Genomic DNA, 27,514 nt, shown 5'->3' with positions numbered 1-27,514 from the left:
TATGAGGGAACCATTTTGGAAAATGCTTCAGAGCCACCAGAACCAACAGAACCCACACAGCTAGAGACCTGTGGAGATGAAGAAGGAAAACGTCCTCAGGGGGGCTTAATGAAGCAAAAAGCTGGAAGGGAAAGTTAGCAGATGCCCCATGTGCCCTCTCAGCTGAGAGAGGAAACCTGAAATGCATTGGTCTTTCTTGAATGAAGGTAACCTCATGTTGGTGCCTTAATTTGGAATTTTTCATGGCCTTAGAACTGCAAACTTGCAACTTATTAAATTCCCCTTTTCAAAAACCCACTCCAATTCTGCTACGTTGTATTCTGGAAGCTTTCAAACTATAATACCTGATATATAGGTGTAATTGTTGTTTCAAAGTCACAAAAATATTTTTTCTAAGAAAAAGAAATAGATTGGCTCTAGGAATAAGGAAGTACACACTTTGCTTATAAATATTTAACCAACAATTTAATCCATGATTTAGACAAACTGTATCAAGTTAATCTGCATGAAAATTGCACTATAACTTTTTATTAAGATGAAGTAGAACAGAGTGTTGAGAATACACATTGTCCATTCTTACAATGTCCATCCTTCACTGCTCAGCAAGTCAATATGAAAAAATGATGCATTTTCTTCTCAAGTTATAAACTTCTCACTCTTTGAATCTCAGTTCAATGACCTTTTCTTCAATAAATAATTCTTTGACTTCTATTATTCACACTGAACTTTTCTCTTTTATCCCTTTGCATAGTCATCATTTAATATTTGGTGGTATGAATGCTTAATTACTATCTAGATCTGTAACTTATTTAAAGGCAATTTTTCATGGATACAAATGTATAAAAGGTCATAATGCCATTTCTGAGACATATAGTTTCATCAGAACATATGTATTTTTAATGAATAGTGGGTTAAAAATGAGTAATAACTAATAGCTACAGTTAGCATTTCAGTGACACTTATTGGTTATTGGAAAAAATATATATTTTTTCTACATATATGAAGTCATTCTATCATCATAAGAACTCCAAAAGGGGAATCTAATCTTATTTATCATCAAAGATCACAGGTGAGAAATGGAAGCATATAAACTTTAATGCATTTGCTCAAAACCACATAGTTCATTTGAGTCATATTGACATTCAAAACTAAGTTTCATGACTAAAGAGTTCCTTTTTTAAGCACTCTAATATGCAGGATGAAACAGCAAAATTAGCTTTTCACCTTGTCCTTAGACTTTCAGGCCTCCTAGTCATATATAATGAAGCAATGAAGGTCTTAATTAAGTCAATTGCAGAACAAGAGAGAAAGGGATGTATTTAAGGAGGGGAGGACTGGTTTCAGAATATTTCACAAATAATTCAAATTTGTTTATATATGTAGAATTTGCAGGTTTTCATCCTGAGTGATCAATAAAATGAAATTGCTGAAATTATAAGTAGATGGAGGAGGATGAATAATATAAGGAGGAGAGGAAAGAGAGACTGGGTTAAAAGGAGACATAAGTGTGGAAGAAGGAGAAGTTACAAAAGTAGAAGTAGAAACAGAAGAGATTAGTAAAATGGGGAAAAAGCAAAGGAGGAAGAGGGTGAAAAAAAGGAGAATATTTGGAAAGCAAAGTGGACAAGATCAGTTATATTGTAATGATTCTGAGAGTTCATTCCATTTTCAAAGTACAGAAATAGGACTCCAGTAGATATTATCCTGAAAAGTGTGGAGCTATACAGAAAGGAGATGTTTTAGTTTTCTAGAGTCACAGGAATACAATATACCAGAAATGGATCATATTTTAAAAGAGAATTTATTAAGTTGCAAGTTTACAAACCTGAGGCTATAAAAATGTCCAAGCTATGACATCCAGGGAAAGATGTCTTGACTAAAGCAAGGCTGATGGGCTCAGAATACATTTTTCTGTTGAGAGGGCACATGGCTAGAATTTTCTGGGTTCTTTGTCTTCCCATTTTAAATAGCTTCCTTGGGGACATTTTCTGTCTTCATCTACAAAGTTCTCTGGGTGTGTGGGCTCTGAGGCTTTTTCCAAAATGATTTCCTATTTAAGGACTCTAGTATGTGGCCCACCTTGAATGGGTGATGACATGTCTCCATTAAAACAGGCTAATCAAACATTCTGCCAAAAATTGGGTAGATCACAACTTCATGGAAACTTAGTAAAAAAGATACCCCCCAACAATGTTGAATGAGGAATAAAGAGCATTGCTTTTCTTGGGTACATGACGGTTTCAAACTGGCACAGTAGATATTGAAAGCAACCATAATATAGATATAGTTGAAAAGGAAATATAGAACAAAAATGTTCCAACTCAAACAACTTTTAAAAGCCATATAAGGTTTATAAAATAATACCTTTTTATGAACCCAACAGAAAATTGAGGTTGGAAACACACAGGTAATTTGAATAGCAAAGAAGGGCATGACCATCAAAGAGGAGATGTGACACCATTAATCATTTCAACTTTATCAGAGGGTGGAAGAAAAAATTGGAGATAGTCACAATAGCTTTGAAGAAATCAGCTAAATTATAAAGAACTGTTAAATCCAAGTGGGTCTAGAGTGTTAATGGAAAAAAAGAGAAAGCTAGATTCCAGGGATTTTCCTTTCACATTCAGTATTTTCTCTGCAGGCCTCTACCAAGTATCCATGGGAAATACTGGGAGAGATAATGATCTTCATGTAAGATCACTGTGCAATCCTCAAAATCACATACATACTTCTCTTGTATCAAGTGAGGGACTGCTCTTACTTTACCAAATACCAATATGTTCCTACTCTAGTCTGTCCTAGCAAACAATAGCATTAATTAAAATACCTGATCATAGAATTTCTCCTGGTTTCTGACAGATCTGATCTATAAGAGACTTTTGCTTCCTCATATCTTTCCCTTATTCATAAAAAATGTCTAACTTGTAGTTTCTTTCTAATACCCTCTTACTTGAAAATTGCACATTTCCCCATGGTTGTATTTTTCTTCATTACTTTGAGTAATGATGCCAAATTGTTGAAACACAGGTGTTCTTAGAGGTCTTTGGCTTAAGACCATTGACAATTGCTTGCTTCAAAGATCTAATGGACAGGATCAACAACATGCAAAACACATGAGAAATTTCATCAGATATATGGACACTATAAGTTAGTGTGCACATAAACACACTATGAGAAACACAGAGTTCCTCCACAGGTTCATAATTAGAGTCAGCACAGCTGAAGTAAGAATGAGTGAACTTGAAGATAAGCCAATAGGAACTAACCAAAAATAAAAATAAAGTTAGAGGAAAAAAATTAGTGTGGGAACAAAATTATCCAATAGCTATGTGACATATCAAAAAATTGGACATACATGTGGTGAGAGTTCTATGAAAGGAATTCAGAGGGGAAAATTGTCCATAAATTAAGCATCCATTCTCGATATTCTATCAGTTGTTACAAAGGTACCATGCCAATACTAAGTGTCAGTAAAGCAGGGATAAAAGATATGGATTTTTTCTAATTGGAGATATTAAATGTTCTTAAATTGATTTTGTGGTGTTAAAAGCACAGCTCTGTGATTATGGTGAGAGTCATTGATTATAATCTTTGGATGGATTATTAAATGTGTTAATAAAGCTGTTTTGGAAAAAATAGAAAGGGAATGGAAAAGAAAGAATACTTAAGGAGTAATAGCCAAGATCTTTCCAAAATTAATGAATGACATCAAATCACATGGTCACAAATGTCAGCAAACTCCCAGGAAGAATATATGCAAAAAGCAAAGTAACTGACCAGTTTTTTTAATACTAAAAATAAAAGATGAATATACAGTTATGAAAGCATTCAAAGGAATATACATATGACCTACAGAAGAAAAAATACAATTATTATAAGAGAACTGTCATCTATAATGAAACAAGCCCAATGATAATGGAAAGATATATCTTAAGTACTTGAGCATAACACTCATCCCAGAGTTCAAAGATGCTGAAAAGAATTTTCCAATATGAACCCAAAATAAAGATTTTGTAGGAAAATTAACAAACACATGCACAAAGAGAAATAGCATTTTTCCAGTAGCTAGTACTATAAAAATTATCCAAGCAAGAACATGATAACAGAAGGATATTTATTATTTTTAATTATATTTATCCATTTATATATATATTTATTTAAAATAAACATTAATTGCATTTACAAATGTGTTTTATATTTATATCCATGTTTACTGGATATAAATGGCATTGGATATAATAACATGGTAGCATAAAGGTAAATATACCAAATATTTTATTTGTAAAATTGTAAAGGTTTTGAAATAACTGCTTAAAACAATTTTAGGTTCATGAATTATTGGGCTTAAACTATAAACAAAACTACAGTTATTAAAAGAAGTTTTAATGTTATAAGTTATATCATATATAACTTTAGGTAGACTATGATAATTTTAACATTCATATGATAAACCCAAGGGCAGCCACTAAAAAAAGAGAGAAAACAAAAATTGCAAAATAAGGGTTTATGGTAAGAATATAACTATAGTCACTCACAAATATCAAAAGGATAGTAAAAATATTATAAAGAACTTGCAGTTTTTAACTTTGACTATTTGGAGGAAATTTATGAAACGTTCACATCAGAAGAAGCAGGTAATATCTTTAGTCATTTGTCTCTCAAAGAAATTGAGTTTTTCCTTAAAAACTTTCTAAATGATGAAAAATCTGAAATTGTTTTCCAAATGTAAAAATGTCACCTTTTTCTCAGACTGAAATATGGATGGATAGAGTGCTGTGTGAAACTTCTTCAACCCTGTGCAAGAGGACATCTTGGGACATATCAGAATAGTGGTATAAAAGAAACCTGGATCTCAAATATTTTGTCTTAAAAATACTTCAGACCATATCTTGCATGAAACATATATACTTACATAACCAGGGAAAATAGAGGCACAATGTTAACATGCTAAAGTTTTCACATTCCCTAAAGGTTATGTGACATTTATTAAATAACATCATAGAATAACACCAACATTCTAGAATATTCTATTGGAGTACAGGGTACTCTTAATTTAATTAAAGCAGAAGCAATCCCAGAACTGATAACTGTTGAAAAATTAGAGAATCTGTTGACCTTTGTTGTCAGCAAAAACCAACAGGACCTTTTCTAAACATACAGATGTATATAAATGAAATCAAGGCCAGCATACTTAATAAACAACATAAGAAAATGTAAAGGACCTGTAAAAAAGAAAAGAAACAAAGTATGTACAAGATGAGAGATGAACCACAAAGGTGTATTATTAAAAATATAGATGGTTATTGAAACAATAGCTATATGCAAACAAAATAAATAATTATGATACATATAGATTCTAGACATGATAACATTCAGAGCAAAATGCAATCTTAATACAATAAATTGTATGATATTATATTATAATTAAAATATTTTATATTAATTCAAGGTGTGGAGGAAAATGATGCATATAATAATTATTTGAATAAATTAGTTAACAATGATGAACTTAGGAGACTTCATTAAAATTTTAATCCTAAACCAAAAGTTGATGCCTATTTTCATCTTTCAAAAATCATTTAAGAAAATGAAGAAATATAATTCTACAAAGAAATCTTGAAAATAAATTAAAAGAATACAAATCACTTGAAGAGAAAAATCATATCTAATAATCATTGCTTAAGTTAAAATTCAAATAATCAAATATAGGAAAATGAAGAAAGCATATTTTCTTAAGTATATATGGAATAGTATAGTAAGTCAAAACTACAGTTTTGAATAGTGTAGACATTTTTAAAAGGAAACATCAACAACCAAGTTGACATAAACTCATGGGATATAACAAAATTTGTATCTATTATAAATTATTGGCTTTGCAATTTTTCCCTACTAAATTTTTTTAAACAAGTGAACCAAGAATTTAACTCAAAATCTTGTTTTTAAAAAACATATACTTATAGAATACAAGAAAAAGGAAATTATTTTTTAATCATATCAGAATTACACAAAGAAATATTAATAACCTGACTTGGTGATATATCACAGAATAGTAGGGTTTTCAAATGGCTAGCAGGTAGACAGAGAAGACAGAAAACTGCATGCAGATATTTACCCTGATGAATTTACAAAATGTCAGGTCATAAAGTATTGCAAGTTAGGGTTTTTATATTTAACTCATATGTCAAGAAAACATTCATGTCCCAAGTTCAAATATCAAAGGAATAATTAAATCATATGGTTATGAGTGGGGGGAAAACTGCAAAATGGAAAAGGAGAAAAATTATATATATATAACTGTACATAAGATTAGCCTGTAAGACTGTGATCAAAACTCTCTCTCAAGGGTGTGTGAGGGTAGTTCAGTCATAGAATTCTTGCCCACCATGTGGGAGACCAGGTTTCAATTCCCAACCCATGCACTTTCTGAACAAATGAGAAACCAAACAAAAAATTCAACAAATGATGCTGCAATAAGGGGAAACTCACATAGAATAATAATGAAATATCATCCCCTCCATACAATACACAAAAAATTACCTCTTTCTTGAAAATTATTTTCCACATTTTATTCAATGTCCACATATACTTGTTTCTATAAATATTTCAATTGCAATACTTTGGCCTATGGCCAAATATTGAAGTTCTCTTTTTTCTTTTTAAATGCATATTTATGGATAATATTAGCCAAAAGTATTTATGAAATACCAGTTAACTTTTGCAGAACAAAAGCTACTGTGTATTCAAAATTTTGCAAGGATATAAACATTAGTGGATTTAGCAAGAGGATCACCATAGTATAAAACACAAATGCCACTTGATCCTTTCCCAAGGAGTAGGACTGCTTTGGTCTTAAGTAAAAATTACAGTGCTGTAAAAGATGGTGACACCAAGCAAGTGGGAGGCACAAGTTATGAAGACTTTGAGTTTTCCTGAAGTGGAATTAATTCTCAGGATAGTAAATAGAAAGGACCCATAGGACACAGAGATTGTGATAAAAGATACCATTATGTTTAAACTAAAAATAACAAATATCATGATTTCAATGTCATGAGTGTCTGTGCAGGACAGGACCAAAATTAGGGTCAAGTCACACTAAAAGTGATAGATTACATTGAATTTGCAGAAATGTAAATTGTTCATGTAAAAAAAAAACGACTAATGATTGAGTAAAACTTATCATGTAGGACCCAGTGATGAAGACATGACAGAGTTTAATGGACATAACAACCTGGTAGTTCAGAGGATTGCAGATGGCCACATAGCAGTCATAGACCATTAAAGAGAGAAGGAAACACTCAGTGGCAATCAAGACAAAAAATACATTTGAGTGAAGCAACCCATAAAAGAAATATACTTGTTGGAAGTCAGTAATTCCTCTAAGGTTTTGGGTGTGATGACTGGTGAGTAACAGAGGACTAGGAATGACAAGTGACTGAGGAAAAAATACATGGGGGTGTGAAGCTGGAGATCCATGTGAATTATCAGTATCATCCCAGAATTTTCCAGCATGGTAATCAGGTATACCAGGAGAAACAGTGGAAAGAGGAAAGAGGACCCACTGGATCTCTTCAGAGTCTTTCAACCCCATACAGAAGAAGTCAAGCACATTTGTGCTATTCCTACTTCCCATAACATTCAACTGTTGTAAACTGTTGAGAAATCAAAGGTGATACTTGGCATGAATGACTTCAAACAGTTTTTATGTTTATATGAATGACCCTGCATCTTTAAAACTTAGTTTTATAATCCTGGATATTTATAATAAAGAGTAGCTTGCAAAAATGTGATTGAAAATTCTTACTTAAATTGCCAAATATAAGTTAAATAAGAAACATAATTTGTATTTTATATAATAAAAACTCATAAATATTAAATAATTAGAATGTTCCAGGACTGTTATAAATACTTCCTATTGTTTATCTACTCATACAGATGAAACTATTATACCATAGTTATTAATATTGCACAAAGTTTTTAGATAACATAAAGGGAACAGAAATTTAAACAGTCCAAACATTATGTGTACTGGCTCCATGATTCTACCAAGATTTTCTGAATTCAGAGATTATTTTCATAGCATCCTTTTTCTGCCTAAAATTAGTTTCTGAGAAGAAAGGTAGTAAATATATATAAAATAATGATAGGGAGATTTAATGCATCTTTTACTGTATTTTTTATCTGATTTTTCTTAATACAAATCAGAGTTCTGAAATTAAAACTGCAGGATATTTCACTGCATTAATAAGGAGTATTAATCCTACTGAACCAATTTTACTATTAATATTCAGAACATATGTTATTTAAGTGATTATTTAAAATCATTTTTTCCAAAAAAACATATTTTCAATATACATACATTGCTCGATGACTCTGATGCCAAAAATTCTATATTTCCATTTCAACAAATGCTGGAACTACTTAGTGAAGCACTACATGATATACCAATGTATATGCTGATTTTTCAATAATATCCCCATTTTTTAGATAACTAAGCATACTAATTTTTTGAGTAATACCATGAGCTAAAATTGGCAGGAAATCTACATCCAGCATTATCTGTCTCACAATATGTCAACCTCAATTTTTCTCACAAATGAAATATGTAAACTGTTTAAAGAGCTTGAAATTTCAGTGGTATAATATTTGTAATCCTTCCAGATAATTTACATTTAATTTTCTTGTGCATGAATTTCTGTTTTGTTCTGAAGTAAAATACATCAAACTAAAAATTTTGTTCAGCTCCTTGTGAAATAGAAAGTTCACCTCGAAATTAGGTTCTACAAATATACCACAGAACTACTATGAACACAAGCAGAGCAGAATATCTCTTCAATTTCAATCTGTTAATGCCACCATACTTATTATATTGAATATTGCTAACAAAAATTCAGTCAAATCTGGGATCAATTCCCAAGGTAAATTACTTGGCATGATTTCAGTGAACAGAGATTTCAAGAACCATGTTAAGTTTGTAACAGAGTTGTCTTCCCCATAGAAACCTATAATTTTGTAAACCACAGTTTGGTATTCTTTCTGATCCTCCAATTTATGACTGGGTAAAGAAGAAAGTATTTGTAGAGATATATCTAATTGAATCTATTCCACCAGGAATGGAATAGCACATTTTTCAAGATAACACAATTTTATATTTAAAAGTGTGGCACTACCATGAAAATAAACATTGTTCATTGCAAAAAAAAGAATACAGCAAATCTCAAGTAAGAAAGTGAAATGCTGCTAATCTTAAGATGTATTTTCTTCCAGTTATTTTCCTCTATGCATATAGTGATTATTTTCAGGTGTACTCATGTATTTATACGTTATTTATCACATTGTATTTCCAGCAACATTCTGAGTTTTTATTAAATGTTCATAAGAGACTTTTGTAAAGCCCACAATTTCATGTGTTTTGCATTGGCTGATGTATCATAACTGATTTCTTTCTAGGAATGCACGAATGTGCATCAGTTCATAAATGGACATTTTCAAGGCACTGAAAAGTATATATGGAGTTTCATCATTCAGTTTTGGCAGTGTCACCTATTTCATCTACAGAAGAGACATAGGGTTATATTCAATGACAACAAAGTCTGTGCAGCTTTTTCCATTATTTTATTGTACTGCCTTTTGTAATATTCAAAGAATAAAGAGAAAAGAAAAAATATCAGTGCTTAGTTGAGTAATCATTTTAAGATTAACTTCATGGCCAAAGTCTTATTACCTCTCTATATCACCTGGTGGAATATCTTGTGATTCTTATGTTAATGATGATAATTAAATCAGTTTTTATGCATCTATGAGGATTTTAATCTATATTTACCCAGAAAAGATAATGTTCTTAAAGCCAATATATTCCTATGGATTTGAACCCATTGGAAGTAGGATTGTTTGATGAGTAGGAGCTTAGCCTAAGTTCAGATGTGTCCCACCTCATTCAGGGTAAGTCTTAATCCTTTTACTAGAGTCATTTATAAAGGGATAAAATGAAGAGGGAAGACACAGAAAATGCCCCAGGAAGCAAAGAGAAAAGGACACACATAAAAGCTCAGGAATCCAGAAGTTGGAAGCAACAAACCCCAAGAGATAATTGACATCAGACAGCTCTATGTGCCAGGTCATGGGACACAGGAGTTGAGGATCACCAGAGGCTTGTCTTTGGTGAGAGGATATCTTTCTGTAGATGCATTGATTTAGAACTTTGCAAGACTTCTGACTTGTAAATATTTAAGTTAAAAATTCCCATTGTAAAAGTCAATCCATTTCTGGTATATTGAGCTTCATCAGCTCTGGAAAGTGAAACAGATTTTGGTACTAGAAGAGTGGAGAACTGCAATTGCAGATACAAAAAAAAATGGAACATCTTTATAAATGGGAGAGGGGGAGATTCTGAAGAATAGTTAGGTGCTTGATAGAAAATGCCTAAATTACTTTGAAGAGAGTATTGGTAGAAATACAAACAACAAAGTTACTTCCAAGGAAATACGAACAACAAAGATACTTCCAAGGAGGCCTGAGACAGAAATGATGAATGCCTCATCACAAATGGAAAGGAGATTAATACTTGTTTCAAAGTGGCAGAGAATTTGGCAAAATTGAGTCCTGATGACACATAGAGGGCAGAATTTGAGTGTAGCAAGCTTGTATATTTAACTGATGAGATTTCCAAACTAAATGTGAAAAGTGTAGTCTGGCCTTCCTTGCAATTTATAGTAAAACATGGGAGAGGAAATGGATAAGCTGAAAACTGAATTTCTGGGCAGAAAATAAACAAAAAAAATATAAATTGATAGTTTGGAAAATTCTGAGCTTCTGGAAAATGAGCCCCTAGAAAATAGTGCCCCATGTGAAGATGTAACTGAACATAGGTCCAGTCATTCATGTCAGTACAAGTCACGATTAGAGGTACAATTACCCTGGAAGATTCTGTGAAGGTCTTATTGTCTGATGCATCAGACCTCTGTGTACTGCATGCAGCACCAAAAAGCTCTTTTTATTTATTTATTTATTTATTTGTTTGTTTGTTTATTTATTTATTGCAAGATCTATAAAAATGGAACAATGGCCAGCCTGGACTAAAATGAAAAGGGACAGATTGATGGAAAAATGACTTCAAAGATAGAACCATGGATGCTGAAATCTTGAGCAAAAACATCTCAAACTAAGATAGTGGACCCACCATTGAATATGGAAAATATAAGTATGTTCCAGAGTTTGCAGAAGGAAGGCCTTCTTCCCCATTATTCCAAAACAGTATTACTACCCCAGGGTCCAAAGACAATTGGGGGGTTGTGGAGAGCTTGGCCTCCTGGTTATTCAAGAATAGTGCCACAACCCATTTTAAAAAAGGATAGAGTATGTTTCCCAGGGATTGGGGAGAGTCTGGTCACCACCCTTATATTTTATCAGGTTTGTGCCTGCATCTGGATTGTGGAGAATCCAACTGCCACCCAGATGCTTGATGAGTATTAACTTTAGAGTCTGGCCAGCACCTCAGTGCTTAAGGATGTTGGAGTACTCAACACCCTAGTGTAAGACTGTGGAAATGGTGGGGCTGCCACTCTAACAAGCCCTGAGGACAAAAGTCAATTTCCAGATTATTATAAACCTTGAAATCTAATCTAAAATCCCTGCAGGATTTTAGAACTGTTTGGATTTGATGACCTTTGTTTTCTCACCATCTCTCCCTAAGGCTATAGGAATTTTTACTGGGTGACTATCACTGCTCTGTATATTGGATTCAGATAGCTTGTTCTGCATTTCACGGGTTCACATCCAGATGGGAATTTTGTCTCAGGGATGATCATACCTGTAATTTATCTTGGTGAGACTTGGTACTTACTATTGTTACTGAAATGATTTAAGGCTTTTATGATGATGTGATGGAATCAATGTATTTTGTATATGGAAGAAATCATATCTTTCTTTGTCAAATGTAGATTATAATGACTTGAAGCTGTATTCCATAAATGATAATGTTCTTAAAATCCATTCATGCATAAGTTAGATAACTTGGTGAGTATTATCTTAGCTTGAGTTGAAATGTGACCCATCTCATTCAGGGTGAGTATTAAACCACATAGAGAAATCCTTCATAAAAGACAGAGAGAAGACACATGAGAAAGCTCCAGAAAAACCCAAACACAAGGTCACACAAAAGGTCAGAGAGATAGCAGCTGAAGTCCAAAGCAGGAAATAACAAAAACCAAGAGAGAAGGTTGGCACTAGTATATGTTGCCATGTGCCTGGCTATGTGATAGGAGCTGAAGTATACTGTAGGCAGTATTCAGGGAGAAGGCATGGCCTGTTGAAACCTTGATTTGTATATATTCATAGCCTCAGGACTTTATATTTTAAGTTAATAAATCCCCATTGTGAAAAGTGATCCATTTATGGTATATTTCATCTTGCCACTTTAGCAAACTAAAAAAAGAGGAGGAAGAAGAGAAAAAGATTATTACAAAGTTAAATGCATGAGTTAATTCTACAACTACTCAGGTTCTATTACATGTTTAAGGACAATAATAGAACCACTGATAGGTATTTTAGTTGTAAAATTAACTTGAAGAGTTAATCTGAAATGAGATATCTGAAGGCATAGAAATGAATAAGGTTTTGATGAGAAATATACAACTCCCATTACTACTTAAGTTGTAGAAACCTTCAAGGAAACTTTCTTCAAACCTGACAATTTAGAAAAGCCAATAATTTTAAAAATCATAACTCTTCATTACCCCATCGATAAGATAAGGTTGAAAATGTCTAAGAAATCAAATACCAAAGAAGGACAAAGCCTTAAATGACAGTGGGAGAAAGATGTGGCTACTAAGAAGATTGAGAGAATACAGAAGAGTAAATATAATAGGTAAAGCCAAGTATGAGGTACAATGTCAATTGGGAAATATACTGAGCTCTACAATCAAAGATTTTGTATTCATTCTCAATATCTTCTCTGCAGGTCTCTACCAAATGTTCATGAGAAAAACTGGTTTAAGTTTGGAGAAAGCTTTCCACAAGGTCACTAACCAACCTACAAAATACAAAATATCCTCCTACTACCTTCTTAATAAATGAGGATTTTCTTTAATAACTATAACTTTATTCTTACTTTGGTCTTCCAAATGATAGAAAAAATATATATTGAGATATACAGTCATGAATTGTTCCTGCTTTATGACAGCTTCCATTTGCACAGCAAACCTTGGCTTGCTTATACCCTCTAATTACCCAGCCAGAGCTTCAATCCTATAGTAAGCTCTTTTGAAAACCTTTTCACATAGAAATTGGACACTTTTCAATGGCACATCTTCTTCCTAAGTGCAATGAAAAATAAAATCACATTATTCAAACACAGGTCTTTCTTGTAGATTACCAAAAAGTATTGACAATTACTAGACTAAAATATCTATTGGAGGGGATAGACAACATGCATGGATACATGAGAAATTGAATCATGATGGAATTTATAAGGTAGTGTCCAATGAAATACTACAAATGAAAATATATCAAAGTACATACACATGCCCAATGCACAACATAAGAAACAAAATCCTTCAATCAACAGTTTCTTTGGTAGTATCAAGAAAGTTGAGGAAAGAATCAGTGAACTTGAAGATAAGCCTACAGAAATTAACCAAATAGAAAAAAAAAGAATAAAAATGAATGTGAAAAAATATCCAAGAGCAGTAGGACAATATCAAATATACTATAAATGCTGTTAAAGTAGTACAATAAGAATATAAAGCTATCACTTAAGCAGAAATATTTAAGGTGATACTGGCCAAAGCTTCTCTGAAAATAAGGACAGACATGAAAATTAATGTCCATGAAAATTGAAGGACACTGTCGTGGTTAGGTTTAGTGTCAACTTGACCAAGTGGTGGTACCTGTTTGTCTGATTGGGCAAGTGCTGATCTGTCTGTTGCAATCAGAACATTTCAAAGAATTAAATCATAATCATGTCAGCTACATCCACAGCTGATTCCATTTGTAATCAGCCAAAGGGGAGTGTCTTCTGTGATGAGTGATACTTAATCTGATCACTGGGAGCCTTTTAAGGAGGATTCAGAAGAGACAGACTCTTCCTGTTTTGGCTGGTGATCCTCTCCTGTGGAGTTCGTCTAGACCCTCCCTTGGAATCGTCAGCTTCACAGCCTTCCTGTTTTGGCTGGTGATCCTCTCCTGTTTAGTTCGTCTAGACCCTCCATTGGAATCGTCAGCTTGACAGCCTGCCCTGTGGATTTTGGACTCTGCATTCCCACACTCATGTGAGACACTTTTATAAAATTTATATTTGTGAGTGTTCCCTGTTGATTCTGTTTCTCTAGAGAACCCTAACAAATACATCCTGGTACCACGAGTGGTTCTTAAGAAACAAAATCTTAAAATGGGTTTTTATGAATGTGTCTGTTCTGACTGGACTCAAAGGCACTAAGGACTCTGATTCCCATAATCAGAATGACACTCCCAATCCATGGAGTGAGTTGGCAAAAGAGATAGTCAAAATATCATCATTCAATTTTCCTAATGCTTCACTTCTATGAAGCCAGGCTCTCGGGGGAAATGTTTCTGACCCCTTTACAGAGTTATGTGGAAATAAGAGGTACAGAGATGTTGTCTGGGTGTTGTTAGATACACGGGCTACATTAAGGTGTGAAAGGTATGGGCTAAGGCTTCAAACGAGAAGCTTAATCACCATCTGACAGATGTAGAAGCTTACATGAGTATCCTGAACGTAAATCTCATTTCCTGTAGCTGTAGACTTGAGATCTCTGAAAATCAGACTCAAAATCTTATTGTTAGAGTAGCAACTTTACAATATAAACTGAAATCTCAACCTTGCATGCTGTCTGCCATTAAAGTGAGGGCATGGATTAGAAATGAGTGGGATCCTGAAAAATGGGATGGTCGCATATGGATTGATAATGATATCAGGGGTGAGGTTGAAACCCTAGGTCATGCTGAGTCTTCTCTAGATATCCCTGTAATAGTTTGCCCTGAAGACACCACCCCACCTCCAGCCTGCCTTGAGAAATTGGCCACCCAATCTCCTCCTGAAGGAATTAGCTCTAGCATAATTAACCCTGTTTCACCACATGAAACTGTAAATAAAGGCCCTGAAACAAACAGCTTGGAAGAAATGTCTAATTCTTTTCATGACCCACTCCCACCACCCCTCATTTCTTCCAGACCTATAACTAGAATAAAGTCCCAACAGGCCCTAAAGGTGAGGTACAAAGTATCACACATGAGGAGGTATATTATACTCCAAAAGAACTGTGTGAGTTTTCCAATGCATATAGACAGAAATCATGGGAATATATGTGGCAATGGATTTTGAGGGTGTGGGATAATGGTGGGAGGAATATAAGGCTGGATCAGGCTGAATTTATTGACATGGGGCCACTAAGCAGAGATTCTGCATTCAATGTTATAACTCAAGGGGTTAGAAAAGGTATTAATAGTTTCTTTGGATGGTTAGTTGAAACATGGATCAAAAGGTGGCCAACATTACACGAGTTGAATTGCCAGAACTGCCCTGGTATAATGTAGATGAGGGGATCCAGAGGTTTAGAGAGATTGGAACGTTAGAGTGGATTTATCATGCAAAGCCTGCTCTTACACCCCAGGAATGTCTGGAGGATGCACCTTTTACCAGAACAGTGAAAAATAAATTTGTGAGATTAGCACCATCATCCCTGAAGAGCTCTGTGGTTGCACTTCTCTGTAGGTCAGATATTACTGTAGGAACTGCTGTCACTGAGCTGGAATCCTTAAACACAATGGGGATGACAAGATCCCGAGTTGGCAGAAGCCAGCTGGCAGCAGTTAATTGCCAAAAACAAGATAGACATGGCTATTATAATATACAGCAAACTCAAAGCATGCATCAAATTTATGGACACTCAGAGATTTGTGGCATTGGCTAGTAAATCATGGGGTGCCTAGAAATACAATAGAAGGGCAGTCTACTAAATTCTTGTTGGAGCTGTATAAACAAAAGAGTTCTAGGTCAAGGGAACAGAAGTCTAACCTGAATTACAAAACCACACAATCATGACACCTTAATCAATTTCCAGACTTGAAATAGTTTACAGACCCAGAGCCCCTTGAATGAAGGGGAGGCCAGGTCCCTTTTACACTACCACAAATTTATACTGTTAATCTTTCTCCAAGCCTTCCCCAAGGAGACTGACAGCCTTTTACCAGGGTAACTGTGCATTGGGGAAAAGGAAATGATCAGATATTTTGGGGATTATTAGACACTGGTTGAGAAGTGACATTAATTCCAGGAAACCAAAAACATCACTCTGGTCCACCAGTCGGGGGGGGGGCTTATGGAGGCCAAGTGATCAATGGAGTTTTAGCTCAGACCTGTCTCAAAGTGGGTCCAGTGGGCTCCTGGATGCATCTGTAGTTATTTCCCCAGTTCCAGAATGTATAATTGGTATAGACATACTGAACAACTCGTAGAATCCCCACATTGGCTCTCTAACTCCTGCAGTGAGGGCTATTATGTTGGGAAAGACCAAGTGGAAGCCACTGGAACTTCCCTACCAAATAAAATAGTAAATCTGAAGCAATACTGGATTCCTGGAGGGATTGCAGAGATTACAGCCACTCTTAAGGACTTGAAGGATGCACGGGTGGTGATTCCCACCACATCCCCATTTAACTCTTCTATTTGGCCTGTGCAGAAAACAGATGGGTCTTGGAGGATGACAGTGGATTATCATAAGCTCAACCAGGTGGTAATTTCAATTGCAGCTGCTGTTCCAGATGTGGTATCGTTGCTTGAGCAAATCAATACAACCCCGGTACCTGATATGCAGCTATTGATCTGGCAAATGTTTTTTCCTCAATAACTATTAGTAAGGACCACAGAAACAGTTTTCTTTTAGCTGGCAAGGTCAGCAATATCTTTCACTGTCCTACCTCAGGGGTATATCAACTCTCCAGCCCTATGTTATAATCTGGTCCACAGGAAACTTGTTCATTGCTCCCTCCTACAAGATATAACACTGGTCTCTTATATTGAGGACATCATGTTGATTGGACTTAGTCAGCAAGAAGTAGCAGCTACTCTAGATTTATTGGTAGGGCATTTGTGTGTCAGAGGATAGGAGATAAATCCTTCCACCTCAGTGAAATTTCTAGGTGTCCAGTGGTGTGAGACATGTCAAGACATCCCTTAAGGTGATGGAGATATTGTTGCATCTGGCCCCTCCTGTGACCAAAAAAAGAGGCACAATGCCTGATTGGTCTCTTTGGATTTTGGTGACAACATATTCCTCTTTTGGGTGTGCTACCCCAACCCATTTATTGAGTGACTAGAAAAGCTGATAATTTTGAGTGGGAACCTGAACAAGGTGAAGCTCTGTGACAGGTCCAGGCTGCTGTACAAGCAGCTCTGCCACTTGGACCATATGATCCAGCAGATCCAATGGTGCTGGAAGTGTAAGTGGCAAATAGAGATTCTGTCTGGAGCCTTTGGCAGGTCCCTATATGAGAATCACAACACAGACCCTTAGGATTTTGGAGCAAAGTCTTACTATCTCCTGCAGATATCTAATATCTTTTTGAGAAACAGATTTTGGCCTGATACTTGGACTTAGTAGAGACTGAACACTTAACCATGGACCAAAAAGTTACCATAAGGCCCGAGTTGCCTATCATGAGCTGGGTGTTGTCTGACCCACCAAGCCATAAAGTTGGGTATGTGCAGCAGCACTCTATTGTACAATGGAAGTGGTATATAGGAGATAGGGCCAGAGTAGGTCTTGAAGGCAGAAGTAAGTTCCATGAGGAACTAGCCTAAATGCCCATGGTCTCCACTCTTGCCACATTACCTTCTCTTTCCCAGACCTGAACTATGGCCTCTTGGGGAGTTCCTTACAGTGAATTGACTGAAGAAGAGAAAAGTCAGGTCTGGTTTACAGATGGTACAGCATCATATGCAAATATCACCCAAAAGTGGACTACTACAGCACTACAACCCCCTTCTGGGGTGTCTGTGAAGGACAGTGGTGAGGGAAAATCCTCCCAGTGGGCAGAACTTTGAGCAGTACACCTGGTTGTTTATTTTGCTTGGAAGGAAAACTGACCAGAGATGTATTTGTATACTGACTCATGGGCTGTTGCTAATGGTTTGTCTGGGTGGTCAGGGACTTGTAAAGACCATAATTGGAAAATTGGTGACAAAGAGGTCTGGGGAAGAAGTATGTGAATGGACCTTTCTGAGTGGCCTACAAACATGAAGATATTTGTGTCCCATGTGAATGTACACCAGAGGGTGACTTCAGTAGAGGAAGGTTTTAATAATCAATTCAATAAGATGATCTGTTCTGTGGATCCCAGTCATCCTCTTCCCCCAGCAATTCCTGTATTTGCCCAAGGGCCTCATGAATAAAGTAGCCATGGTGGTAGGGATGGAGGTTATGCATGATCTCAGCAAAATGAACTTCCACTCAGCAAGGCTGACTTGGCTACAGGTACTTCTGAGTGCCCAATCTGCCAGCAGCAGAGACCCACACTCAGCCCCTGATATGGCACCATTCCCCAAGGTAACCAGCTAGCTACATGGTGGCAGGTTGATTGCATTGGACCACTCCCTTCATGGGTAGGTGTAGTGATTTGTTCTAACTAGAATAGACACATATTCTGGATATTGGTTTACTTTCCCCTGCATGCAATGCTTCTGCCAAAACTGCCATCAATGGGCTTACAGAATGCCTTATCCACCATTATGGTATTCCACATAGCATTGCTTCTAATCAAGGAACACACTTCACAGCAAATAAAGTTGGGGAATGGGCACATGCTCATGGAATTCTCTGGTCTTATCGTGTTCCCCATCATCCAAAACCAGCTGCATTGATAGAATGCTGGAATGTCCTTTTGAAAACTCAATTACAGTGCCAACTAGGTGGCAATAAATTGAAAGTCTGGGGTACTGTTTTCCAGGAAGCTATATATGTTCTGAATCAGCATCTGCTGTATAGTGCTCTTTCTCCCATGGCCAGGATCCATTGGTCCAGGAACTTAGTGCTGGAAATGAGAGTGGTACCACTCATTATTACCCCTAATGATCCACTAGGAAAAATTTTGCTTCCTGTCCCTGCAACCCTGAGCTCTGCTGGTCTACAGGTTTTAGCTCCAAACTGTGGAGTGCTTCCTCCAGGAGAAACAACAATGATTCCATTGAACTGGAAGTTAAGACTGCCACCTGGTCACTTTGGGCTACTTATGCCATTGGATCAACAAGCCCAGAAGGCGATTACATTATTGTCTGGGGTAACTGACCCTGAATATCAGGGGGAAGTAGGACTGCAACTACATAATGGGGGTAAAGAAGAGTTTTCTTGGAATTTAGGAGATCCCCTAGGGCGTGTATTAGTACTACTATGCTGTGTGATTAATATCAATGGAAAACTGCAACAACCCAATCCAGACAGGTCTACCAATGGCTCTGAAACTTCAGGAATGAAGGTTTGGGTCACCCCACCAGGCAAAGAACCATGGCCATCTGAACTGCTTGCTGAGGGTAAAATGAACACGGAATGGGTATTGGAAGTAGGTAGTGATAAATATGAACTTCGACCACATGATCAGTTACAGAAACTAGGACTGTAAAGCTGTTTTGTTCATGTTATACTATTAAAGTTGTAAAATATCAAGTTTAGCAATGAATATTCCTCAAGGATTTACTCCCTATTCTGGAGAGATTTAATGTGTTTCCAATTATTTGCAGGACAATTGAGTATTGTTAGGTGAAAGACTATATGCGCATTTTATCTTTTTTATTTAGAAGTTAGGTATGGTTTAAGGTGATATGTATAGTTGCCAAGTTGACAAGAGGTGGACTGTCATGATTAAGTTCATGTGTCAACTTGATCCAAGTGATGATACCTGTTTGTCTGGTTGGGCAAGTGCTGTACTGTCTTTTGCAATGAGGACATTTCATAGAATTAAACCATAATAATGTCAGCTTAAACCACAGCTGATTCCATTTGTAATCAGCCAAAGGGGAGTGTCTTCTGTGATGAGTGGTGCTTAATCTGATCACTGGAAGCCTTTTAAGGAGTATTCAGAAGAGACAAGCTCTTCCTGTTTTGGCTGGTGAGCCTCTCCTGTGAAGTTCACCTGAACCCTCCATTGGAATCATCAGCTTCACATCATGCCCTGTGGATTTTGGACTCTGTGTTTCTGTGGCCATGTGAGACACTTTTATAAATTTTATATTTGTGAGGGTTTTCTGTTGATTCTGTTTCTCTAGAGAAACCTAAATAATACAGACACCAACAATGTTAAATACAAACAGCAAATCAACTTAACAAACAAAACACACCCCTAGACTCTGGTTTCACAGCTGAACAAGAATGATAAGTAGTAAATTATGAAGGCAGTCAGAAGATAGTACCTATCACATAAAGAAGAATACCCATGAGAATTGCACCAGATATCATCAAACATGATCCAAGCCAGAAAACATGGGAGAAGAATCTATAAATATTAAAGATGATAACTACCTTTGAAATATTTGAAACAAACTGAAATAGTATTCAAACATAAAAAATGAACATATTGTCAGGAAAATAAACACATATACATACATAAAAATAATTTATAGTCAGTAGAATTGTACTTCAAAATTTTTTCAGGCAGGAGTATGATAACAGAAAGAACACTGATTCTACCCAAAGACACAATAATGTAAAACTCTAAAATTGAAATGAAATTTATTATATATTGGATTTTTAAACATTTAATTTTATTGAGGCACTCTTCCAGGTGCTACCTACACAGCATTGAACAAAAATAAGTAAAAACCTATGCTCAAAGAGATTTCACAGTGGGACAAAGCAGAGAAGAAGCAAAACACATAAGCAAAGTATATACAATGTTAAATGGGGTGACTGCTATAGAAAGCTAATTCAACAAGTAAAAGGGATGGGGACAGAAAGAATTTTAAATAGAGTGGTAAGCCATGGTTTTATGTTGAAGAGAATAAGAAAAAAATCATACAAATATCAAGGAAAGGGAATTTCAGGACAAAATTTTAAAATTCCAGGCAGTATCAGGGGAAGTCTGAGAAAGTCAGTGTAGCTGTTTCAGGGATAAAAGATGAGTTGATAGGAGCAGGGAGGAGGGGAAAGATAATTTTGGAAATGGATGCTCTTGTAAAAATATTTTACCCTTTGTATGATGAAAGGTCTTGTTTTGTGAAGAAAAGTGCCATGATCCAGGTTACTTTTTTATTAGTATCACTCCCCATAATGATCGAGCACAAAGAAAATAAATAGATAAAAGGGAAACAATATAGAAGACTTTGTCAAAAATTTAACAACAAAGGTGATGTTTCTTTTGTTCAGGGTTGAAATAGATGAAATGTTGAGAAATATTCACATTATAAATATATTCTATATATAGAATCAATATGATATACTGATAGACTGAATATGAGGTGTGTGACTTAAGGGAAAATGCCAGGATGATTTCCTTTTTTTTGAAAAAGAAGAATCTTTATTGCAAAATTTTTTGTCATAGACAAAAATTGGAAACAATCTGTAGAGGATTGGATATATGTATTAATTTTATATAGCATTATGAAGTTGTATAATTCACTGTGGTTGGAAAAAGTCATGTTCTTAATATTAATCCATTCCTATGGGATTGAATCCAGTGTGAAATAGAACTTTTGGAGATGTTATTTTCAGTTAGACTGTGTCCTAATTTAATGAGGTTGAGCCTTAACCCTATTACAGGAGGCATTATGATAAAAAAATCCAGTGAATGAGCACGGAACTGGAGATCAGCAGAAGCTAAAAGAAAAAGATAGGAACATCATCATATAGCTGATATTGAAACCACAAGCATGGTTCTTCCCAAAGAAGGATGTGTTAGACCCAGTGCTACAAAGGAGAAGCATGCTTTTCAGTGTAAATGTAAGTTGTTGCAAGTGCATTTAACAAGGAACTAATATTAGGTTGAAGGTGATATGTGAGCTAGGGTATTTACATGTAAATGAAAATGGGTAGGGGTCAAAAGTTAAATTGTGTTCACATAATTCATACCAGATCAGTGATGACATTGGATATTTGCAAAGGGACTGGCATGTTTCTTAATCATGTGTGTCTCAAACACATCTTTTTCCAGTTTCAGTGATTAGATTAGATATTTTTATGAAAGCTCTTACATGTGGGTAATCTTTATTCTTTTCAAACTTTTATCTTTTGAAAAGGAAGTCACTGATTCATTGGGCTACAGTGTCTTCTTGATGCTACTTTGTTATATTTCTGTAAATAGAACTGAGAACATCTGGCTAAGGTCCTTCTGGAACTAAGTATAAAGAGTAGATTCCTAAGCTCAGCTAGGGTAAGCATATTTTCTAGCTATGAATAGGAGAAAGCTAAGGAACTCCAAGGGTTGCTAGCCAATCAGAAGATACTGCCCAGAAGGAAGCAAGCCTTCTAGCCTCTAAAGCCTGCATCTTTTTTAAATCAATGTATTTTACTGTTACTAGACAAAGACTGTGGATTCTTTTGCCCAACATGCTCAATAGCCAATTCTTGAGACACTGGGATTTCAAAAAGAGAAACATGTATTACTAGGCACATAGCAGGGGATCAGATGGCCTACTGGCCCAAACTCTGTCTCTCTGAACATTCATAATTTGATACTTTTATTGGAGAAGAGATGAGCAGCATTTAGGTTAAGGAGCACAGTGGCCCCAGAGGATGTCATTAGAGGTGATCCATTATTGAGCAAGCAGAGACTGATTACAGGTTTAGTCACATAATGTGGGTAAGAAAAATGGCAGAATGAGATATAGCCGACTTGTAGATTAAAGTCTAAGCTATTATGCATGTCAGGTCTAAGCATTTTGGTTAGATCCATTCTCAGTTATCAGTATTACTTTGGACTTGGGGTGAGCTAGTTCTGAACTGACCCAAGACCCTTCACTAATCAATATTATGGGCTGTCTTTAGTAATTAAAGACTCTAAAGTTGAAAACCTGGATAACTGCATATAAATGAAGGTTAATTACAAGGTGTTTACAATCACAGGGACAGAAAATAAGGGTTATACAATCATTATCAGAGATCAAGGCAGGTGGATTGCAATTTATAGATTTCAGAAATTTCTCTCTGTCTACTCCAATACAACAGAAAGCACAAAGTAATATCTATGTAATGATTCAGTATTCAAAATTATTCCTTAAATCCTGATTTCCTGGTTACATTATTATATTTGTGATTTCATCTGGAAAACTAAGATATGCATAATGAAGATAGTTTAGAATGTGTTAGATCATTATGACAGGTATGGAAAGTTTATCAAGATACTGAGCACTAAAATGCAAATTCTTATATGCACTAACACATAAACATATATGAATATAAAATATTCAAATACTATTGTAATTAAAAAGATAATTTATTGAAGAATATTAACATACAGAATATATGTATAGGCAGGAGTACTGGGGAATTCTGATAAAGGAAGGATAGATTTATTTTTGGCTTAGTACCATTTTGTATATCTTATATTATACTATTGCAATAGTAACTTTTTGAATATAATCTTAAAAATGGAAGCAAGCTGTGAATGTGAGCTCAGTCTCAATGAGAAACAATATGTAAATGTAAAATCTGCTCCAATATATGAATAAGCTTTCAACTATTGCCCCAGACCTCCCAGATATTAATGAGCTTTCATCTATCACTCCAGATTTAGAGGTATCAATTTACCCACCCCCACATGACCATGGCTTACATCATGAACAAATCACACTCTAAGGGCCAAATATAAGGGAAAGATACATTTTCAGACTCTGATCCATTCACCTGATGTTACAATTGCCTGACCTTGGTAAGAAACAGTTAATATGTGCACTCTAGCTGGGAGGACTGGCTATCTTCCTGGAAGGAGTTGTACTGTGTTAAAGATATCTAGGTCCCAGGAAGGTCCTCTTGGTCCCTGGCTACTTCCCAGAAGACCCAATTGAGCCTAGTCATGTAAGCTAATTGGAATTTTGCAAACTATTGTGTGAAAATACCTTAAAAAATGCATGCAAATAGTTAGTATGAAAAAATTAATAAAAAAATAAAAAGGAGAAACTTATGGAAAAGAAAAAGGAACCTTATAAGAGAGGGACAGCACCTCATCTGTTTCTTATAAATTTTAACTAAGGAAACTAAATGCTGTCTCCAAAATTGCCATGGAGTTTTACAAATGAAACTTGAAATGCTGCTTCTGAAACTCTCCAGCACTTCTCTTCAGCTGTTGGTGCCATCTTATCTGCTGATATAAATATGCTTTATTTTTAAAAGCTCTTTTAATTACTATATTTTAATTATTTTCTAATAAAACCTGTTTTTATATCACTGAAGTCTGTGTTGTCATTGAATCTGAACCTATAAATTAAGTGGTCACAAATACCATGTTGCCTTTTGTGCAAAAAAAGTGGTGCTGTGAACAGGATTGACATTTCAGCACAGCTTGAAGGTCAACAAGGCAAACTTTAGAAAATCTGTGTGGAAAATATGGATTGTGCTTTTCTGAAAATTGTAATACTTTATTAGGACAATTCTTGACAAATTTAAAGTTGCCAATTTTTTTCCTCTTGTATACAAAATGTTGTTTCAAACATGAATGTTTTATAAAACATTTCGGAATTTGTAAGTCAATAACCCCTCATGCTTAAAGTAGCAACAGCACCTCTTAAAAATCTGTAAAACCTCATTTCCTTGATCATTGGGACAATTTAAGTTTAAGCATCTCTCAATTACAGGCCACAATGTCAAATATTCAACAGGCTCAAATATACAATATGCTCAATTACAACTGCTTTCTAATTCCCAAACCATGATAGGAGTGGCAGATGGATTACAATCCGTAAACTGTATTTTCTGGTTGAAAGGTTGGGGAGGGGGTCTCTTAAGGGGAGTATTAGTTATTTGTCTTTGTCTACTCTGTTTATGCTTAGTCTTCAGATGCACACAACAAGCCCTCTGGGGTATAATGTAATGGGAAATCACCAGATCTGCATTCATAACTCTATAAAAATGAAAAGGGGGATATGTGGGAAAATGGCCAAAGGTCAGAATATTTCCATTGCACAGATCAAGATGTGGACTTTGGAAGACCAGTCCTGCCAGGGCAGAACACAGTCCTGGTGAGCGCGTAATTGTTTGCAGAAGGAAACATTCGAATTTTGTATGGCATGCATGAGATTAATGTTGATGTGACAGTTTGGGTGAAAAACAACTTACGAACAATCTTGAGAGACACTTTCTGTTTTGAAGTGTCTCAATAAATATGATGAGGCACTCAGGGTCGAGGCTCTTGTTCTTTGAGATAGGAGTGCCCTGCTATTATCTTAAGACTCTTCTGTGTGAGTGTCTTTATTTTTCAGATTTGTGGTGCCTTCTTCAGCCCTTTGTGCTGAGATGGTCTCAGAAGTATTGGAGTAAATATGATCTTATGTTCTTATTAGAAGAAACATAAGGGAATAAAAGGGCCACAATGAGTAGATGACAACAAGGAGTTATAGAACATGAGAAGAAATGTTATAAATAAGGAGGTAAAAATGAAACAGGAACTTTAGGATTGAATCCCTGAAGTTTTGCTGTTGCATTTTTTTTTTGTTAACAGTACCTGGTAAGGTCCCTTCCAGTGAGGTTCAAGGGCAAATTTTCTCTGATGTCTCCTTCTAAAAATAAAATATCCTAATTTTAGGTCATGAAGAAACATTTCAGGTGCATATAGCATAAGACTGCATATAGTACGAGTCCCTTGCACTATTTTACCAGATCTGATGTAGTAGGGTAAAATCTAGCATTAGAGGTTGTTCTAGTTTGCTAGCTGCTGGAATATAACACACCAGACGTTGACATATGCATATGAATTCAACAAAGTACTTAGATTCAGAATGTATAAAAGAAATTCTACAAATCATTAAAAATGGGCAAACAATTCAATAGAATAATGGATAATAAATCTGAATTGGCAATTCAAAGAGCCAACACATCCTAATGACAAGCGACTGCAGAAAAAGGAATTCTAACACATTAATAATAAAATGAATTTAAAGTTTTACTTACTTTGCCAGATCTCCTATCACAAATAGTACAAACTGGTTTTGGCTTTAAAAATAGGAATTTATTGGTAGAAGTCCAAAATCAAGACATGGGCAAGTGTTCTAGTTTGCTAGCTGCCGGAATCCAACACTCCAGAGATGCATTGGCTTTTAATAAAAGCAGATTTATTTTGTTAGTTCTTCAGAGGAAAGGCAGCTAACTTTCCACTGAGTTCTTTCTTATGTGGGAAGGTACAGGATGGGCTCTACTGACCTTCTCTCCAGGCCTCTGGGTTCCAACAACTTTCTCTGGGGTGATTCTTTTCTGCATCTTCAAGGGCCTGGGCTCAGCTGTGAGTGCTGAGATGCGGTATGCTGAGCTTCTTGGGCTGTGTTACATTGCACTCTCCCATTTAAGCACCAGCCAATTAACTCAAACATCATTCATTGCAGCAGGCATGCCTCTTAGCCGATTGCAGATGTAATGAGCCACAGACGAGGTTCATGTACATTGGCTCATATCCACAGTGACCAAACTAGGTGCCTTCACCTGGCAAAATTCACAACTGAATCTAACTACCGCAGAGGAGAAATCCCTAAATGTATAGGCCTTCAGCTACAGTTCATAAGTCGATAACTGATATTCCCTGTGGGACAATATGACCACAAGGGCCAGTGAATATAGCTTTGACAAAGGAAGCTCAAGGGTTTCTGAAAGATCTCCTAATTTTGATTTAAGGATGACACTGGTCCTTTCAATCTATGTAGAATAATGTGGGTTGTAGTGGCAATGTGGTTTTTGAGACAATGTTAATGCCTACAGAGTACTTTTATAATAATTCCTCTAAAGTGTGTGCCTATTCACTTGATATAGCAGTTCAGACATCACAGGTGGGAAACACAAAATCAAACAGCTTTTTCATGACTGTAAAGACTTTAGCTGTTTAACAAAGAAATGCTTCAATCCATTCCAAAAATAGACCCATGGTCACCTAAGCACATTCAGACCCCATGGAAGGTACAAATTACCAAAGAATCCATTTGAATTATTCCCAGAACCTTAAGGCTTTATTCCTTGACCATGTTTTTCCTTTATAGTTTTGCCAGGATCATATTGTTAACAGGTGACACATGGCTGGAAAATAATCTCTGCTGTCTTATTAAAGTTTCTCCACCAATGTCATGTAATATAGTAACTAATTTGTTTTTCCCATGTTGTATAAATTCATGGAGAAATTTGATTAGTACCTATTTGAAATGTTACCATTCTTCTGTGTTGGAGAGGACATGAGATCATCTGAATGAAGTGTACAACCAGATTTTTATCCCATTGTTCCTTTTCAAAATCTGAAGGCTAAACACTGATCATTTGTAATGGTCTTTTAAATTTTTTCTTGTGATTAATCCTTTACAATTAACCACCCTTCAGACTACATA

This window comes from Tamandua tetradactyla (assembly GCF_023851605.1).
Source record: "Tamandua tetradactyla isolate mTamTet1 chromosome 22 unlocalized genomic scaffold, mTamTet1.pri SUPER_22_unloc_1, whole genome shotgun sequence".
Lineage (NCBI taxonomy): Eukaryota > Metazoa > Chordata > Mammalia > Pilosa > Myrmecophagidae > Tamandua > Tamandua tetradactyla.
This window is presented reverse-complemented; position numbering follows the sequence as displayed.